This window comes from Lactuca serriola, chromosome 4 (genome assembly GCF_051521515.1).
Source record: "Lactuca serriola cultivar US96UC23 chromosome 4, Lser_US96UC23_V15, whole genome shotgun sequence".
NCBI classification, from domain to species: domain Eukaryota; kingdom Viridiplantae; phylum Streptophyta; class Magnoliopsida; order Asterales; family Asteraceae; genus Lactuca; species Lactuca serriola.
This window is the reverse complement of record NC_136411.1, coordinates 69332843-69338756: the sequence shown is the minus strand read 5'-3', so window position 1 is coordinate 69338756 and position 5914 is coordinate 69332843. Positions and strand designations below refer to the sequence as shown.

At 32.3% G+C, this 5914-nt stretch overlaps 1 pseudogene; it reads right to left on the bottom strand.

The window, feature by feature from the left end:
* Positions 1-2493: 2493 nt before the first annotated feature.
* Positions 2494-3774, bottom strand: LOC145098492 (protein CANDIDATE G-PROTEIN COUPLED RECEPTOR 7 pseudogene; annotated as a pseudogene).
* Between the last annotated feature and the right edge of the window lie 2140 nt (positions 3775-5914).

Sequence of the window (5914 nt, the reverse complement as noted above, 5' to 3'; positions counted from 1 at the left end):
CATAACTTCTTCGTTATAACTCGGATTTCGACATTCTTTATACGTTCGAAATCCTTGCCACGACCACTACGTCTTCATGTATCGATATCGGTTTTATCTAACATTTTATTTTTACGCTTATTTTTATTCTTAATTCAATTAAGCTACACAATTAAACATAAAACACAAAATACTCAAATAATACATTCTTATTATTTCAAAATGAGTTACAAATGTTAACCTAGACTATTACAACAACAACATTAATGCCTAGCCCAGAAACACAGGCGTTACACTTACAACCAAACAAAGCTGACACATTTTACAAAATATCTTAACAATATATCTCTATGATGTGAAATTGGGATAGAACCGTAACAATGTTTGGAAATTGAACCATGTTCCATTTTGTTTCTATTTTGCTTTGCAGAATTCGACTTTTTTTTTCCCCATTTGTCCGTATTCCAAAATTTATCAATAATTTCTTCTTAATATTATGATCTTATCCATTCCAGGCGAAAACGAATTTACAATGAATAAATCACCTTCTAATGATACATTGGCATTTTTAGCCTTTGCAAGTTTAACAGATACATCTCGTGCATTTTTCAGAGTGTCAGAAAAATGCATTTTTCAGTGTACTTAGCTTCCCATTGATACAATCCCTACACAAATCTTAATCATACAATTAGCTATATCCCATACAACAAGATCTAGTATTTTAAAATTACAAACATTACTAAGTTCAAACCTTTAAGTGCTGGCAAAGTGCCTCATGGTTAATCGAGTCAACATTCCTCCATGAGATCCGTGGGCCATTAAACATCGACCTCTATGTAGAAGTGACAGCACGGACAACTTCGACACTTGTAAATCTAGAAAAAAATAACACCAATACCATTAGTATCATACTTAACATATAACTTTGTTTGAATATATATTATATATACATACTATCCAATGACATTGAGGCTAATCATCTTCCTTGATGATGGGTCGATAGGCATTAATGATTATATTATCAAATTAGATCATTATTAAACTTCTATAGGACTTGCTATATGTTTTGGAGCCGTTCTTTGTATGTTTTGTATGTCCTCTATTTTTCGGACATATTTGCCCCTGGACAAATTTGCCCTTGAACCAAAACTTAACCATTTAATTTTTAAAAATTAAGATTAACATGTAATATGTAATCTATGTTATGTATATGTATGTATGTAAAGAATATTATGTATATTATTTATGTTTTATATATTTAGACAAATATGCCTTTGAACAAGAAAGTGTCTGTTTTTCCATATCCACCACAAAACAACAAGCTGACATGTTGGTGATTTGTTTCACTAATTGTATTTAAGTGTAATGGGTTGACTTGTTAACCAAAAATCAATCTTGATAAATATTAAACAAGTAAGGAAGGTGCGTAGTGCACACTTGTTTAAGTTTATTCAAGTTTAAAAGTAGACTGTTATTTAGGGGCGAAGCCCCTAAACGAACGGGGGTCCGGGGGCAGCGCCCCTAAGAGCGAGGTCCAAGGGGAAGAGCCCCTGTTTGGGGTCTCTCTTTGCTGAAATCCATATAGAAAACCAAAATTTGAATATTTGACCTGTTTTTTTGGCTTTGCATTAATCCATATAGAAAACCCGGATTTATGACAGTTTTTGATTATTAGAAAAACTGTTTATGACAGTTTTCAGACAAAGAATGTATTTAACCAATTTTTGGTCAGTTTTTTAGTACTTATGAAATTGATACATCTCATTCTCTGTTCTTATTCTCTTCTGAGTCTTATCCAATCAAAGATTAGGGGGTACCAACCAAATACTTTGATTTGAAAGTGAAATCACAATTCTCAGAATATCCAAATGCCTTTATTACCCTGAAAATCTAACATGACAAAATTTCGTGAACTGATTCTAACAAACATAACCAAATTGATAAGGTTTTATGGAAAAATAAAGAGAAAGAAGTCGATCTAATAGTATTTTGTTGGATTGTGTTTCAAACTGATTCTCAATCAAACTCTTTTGTAGAAAAGAATTAGGTCTAAATCTATAAAATAAACAACTCTAAATCCTTATACAAAACAACTCCAAGAAATCGGAGGAAACAAGGGCTAACATGTGAGAAATCGTCGATTTTAGAGGTGGAGCATGAACCTTCCCTTTTCGTTTCCTGGTAGGGAAAGAGTTGGTCTTCTCAGTGATGGTGAGAGACGGTTTGTGCAATTGGGGGGAATGAAAAGTGGAATCGACGGGAATGAAAACCAAATGAGGGAAATAAAAATCAACGATCGATTTGGGTATACTTTTGAAGAATTATCAACGAGGGATCGAACCCATTGCAAATCCAACGTAGATTCCTTGGTAATCTCTCGTTACTCCCTCGCTAAAGGCTACAATTAAATAAACATGCGTATTTTTTTCGGTCGCTGAACTCTTGTAATTCCGTCTTTAATAACAAACCGACAAATTACTTTGAAGATTAAGTTGACTTCTCAAAGTGCATCACCTAAACAGAAGCAACAACGGCATAACAAAGAGAAGGTATGTCCGATTTCCATGCAGCTATCTCGACTGTTTTGCCATCACAATCCTCATCAGATGGCCGGAAAATGTAAAACACCACCATACATAACACAAGAAGGCTTATTTCCTGTACCCCATGATTCGATGGTATCAAAAATGCAACCATCAAAAACCTCGTAAAGAACACGTATGCAAAAACCTCAAACCCAAATAGAAACAGCCTTACCCTATTCATAACATCATTGCCATCAGTCTCATGATTATCCTTATTAAACCAGATAACCGAAAACCATATTGGGACGAAAATAACAAAGCAACAGATGAAATCTATACTTAGAGAATCAACGACGTCCTCTTCATTATTATAAGGTCCGGCTTTCCATTCAAATATAGCATACACATTAGCCCAAACCTGAAGTAGGATCACAATCATCAAAACCAACTTTTCCTTTACTTCCAAAAATGGCTTCCAGAAACAGTATCCATTACCAATCAGCACAATTAAGGTGAACAAAAGCACAGTCCTGACAAACTTACACTTGTGATATAAGACATCCGATCCATGAGGAGTACCTGTAAACTTCACATAATATAGATCCGTTGCCGCAGAGATTAAAACAACCAAATTCATAACAAGCAACACACCCATTAGTAAATGCACCCTGTGAAAAGATCTCCGGTTCTTGAAGCATACAAAAATCCAAAACCCTAGAAAACACACATAAATGAAGGCGGAAAAGATGTAAAGAAACGGAAGCTGCCTTAGCTCTCCGGATAAATAGTTTTTGGTAGTCCCGTCATTGGTGTTGTAGAGCGCTACGCGACCATCCATGGTTACGACGGATTCATAGTTGCAGTTGACAAAGAAGAGTGAGTTCATACCAGGATTTGTAATAGTGTACGTTTTGTTGAAGGAAGTCTGAGGATCATGGGAAAGATCTTGGAAAGTAAAGAGGAGTGTGTTTAGTTTGAAATCCAATGGGCAAATAGTGTTTTGTTGGAATTCGAAGCGGTTTCTCACTTTAAGAGATTGAAGGATGAAACCAAAACGTGAAGGATCAGGTCGTGATGAGGTGGAGGTTGCAGTCACGGAGGAGATCACGAAGGAAATGTAACCGTCATTTGAGAACTTGAACTCCGAGATGAGGATCTTATGTCGGTTATTGGATCGAAGATTCAGAGATATGATTTCGGCTGTAGATGGTGCAATGAAGAGGAAGAAGTGGAGGAGAACTACAGTGAGAATTTTTGCTAAAATCGTCATTTTGGATTCACCGGTGGTGGCTGAGAGCGGAGGAAAGGTTAGAGTGGCAGGATGAAAAAGTAAGTGCCGCAACCCATTATTACGGTGAAAACAAAATAAGAAAAACAGTGATAGTCGGATAAGGATCATCGAAGTTTGAATTTTGAAAACGATAATATATATTGGATAGAGACGATAAGATAATCGATATTGGATAGAGTCGACTCCCATAATCTCGATTTCCCTGGGATTATGGAATATTGTTCACAAGCAATACGACTGGGGAGGACTAATAGTTAAGATTATTTATATGGAAGGACGAGTAGTGTAAGTATTAGACACACTTAGCAATTTAATGCTTCCTCCTCTCAATATTATTGTCTACTCAATATTATTGTCTGCAGCAAAAAAAAACACAAGAAAAATATTAATTACTATTAATTTTATATAATAAAATAATAATTTTGTATAATAAAATATTAATTACCATTAATTTTATATAATAAAATAATAATTTTGTCATTACTTTAAATTTAATGTCCAATTAAATTCTTTGTTGGTTAAGTAATAATAAGAAGGTATTTTAATAAAAATATTATTTATTTTTAGAAATTGACTATTATTTTGGGACAAATCAAAAAGGAAAAATGGACTATAATTTTGAGACAGAGGGAGTAATAGGGATAATGACTTAAAAAGATAATGTATTTTTTGATTTGTACACATTTGGTTACTGAGTTTTTTTCGTCCACATTTTCCCCTTCAACTTATTAAACTGTACACATTCGGTCCTTATTATCGGTTACTCCAGGTTAGACGGGAAAAATGACTTAAAAAGGTAATATATTTTTCATTTTGTACACATTTAGTCCTTAACATTTTTTTTGTTTCAATATATATATATATATATATATATATATATATATATATATATATATATATATATTGAAACAAAAAGAAAATATTAAATACTAAATATATACAAAAATATTAAGGACTAAATCTTAGCCAATATATATATATATATATATATATATATATATATATATATATATATAAGTTCAAATGAGAACTATTTTTAAAGTGAGAACATGAAGACAAATCTCAGCCAATCAATATATATAATTAATTAAATATAAAAGTTATAATATTTTACATTAATAAAGGCAAGGTTTGATTGTTTAATCAACTTTAAAGAATATATCAATCAAACTCTTATAATTAAGGAACGTTTTATATTATCTCTATCAAACATTTATTAATTCTTCAATCATCAATTGTATGTGTCAGTTATCAATATTTGTCATTCTGCAACGAGTTTGATGATATAAACGAGATCAATGAAGAGGACGAGATCAATTACGCTCAAACTGCATCAATCCATGACGATTTTTTTGTCACGTGATGATGAATTTTGTTCGACTGATGATGATAATACCGCATTTGGAAAAGTCAACATCATGGATGACCACAATCAACGGGATTTCACATTTCTTGAAAATATTCATCAATCTATTCAAGTTCCTAGTATGTTTTATTTTTTATTTTTTATTTTTTATTTTTAAAGTTTATTAAAAATGTGTCGATTACATTACACAATTTTGTATATTGTTAGAATACTATCAAAAAATTGATATTTCAGTATCGTATACTATCTATTTAAGCCTATTTCATTAATTGACATTTCAGTATCGTATAATATCTATTTAAGTTTATTTGATTTGTTGATTTGTTATTTGTATTATGTTATTAACTTGTCATGGTTATTAGATGTTACAGACATTGATCAACACTTGGTAATAGCTGGTAAATTGTATTGGATTCCTTATGTCCCTCATGATCTTAAGCCAATAATAAACCATAAATACCCATCTGATGATGCAATTGAAGACATGTACAGAAGATATGCATGTGCAACAGGTTTTGATGTTAGAAAGTCAACAAACAAAAAAAAGCGTGGTATAGTGTACATCAAATATCTGCTATGTAACAGGGAAGGTTTCCCAAATACATCTCCTGTTGATACTTTGGACCCAAAAACAAGTAAAATTAAGAGAAGGGTTGACACTAGTAGGACCGAATGCAAGGCACGTATACGATTTAAAATTTTTCCTGGAACTACCAAATGGTTGTTATATGAATTTGAAGAAAAACACAATCA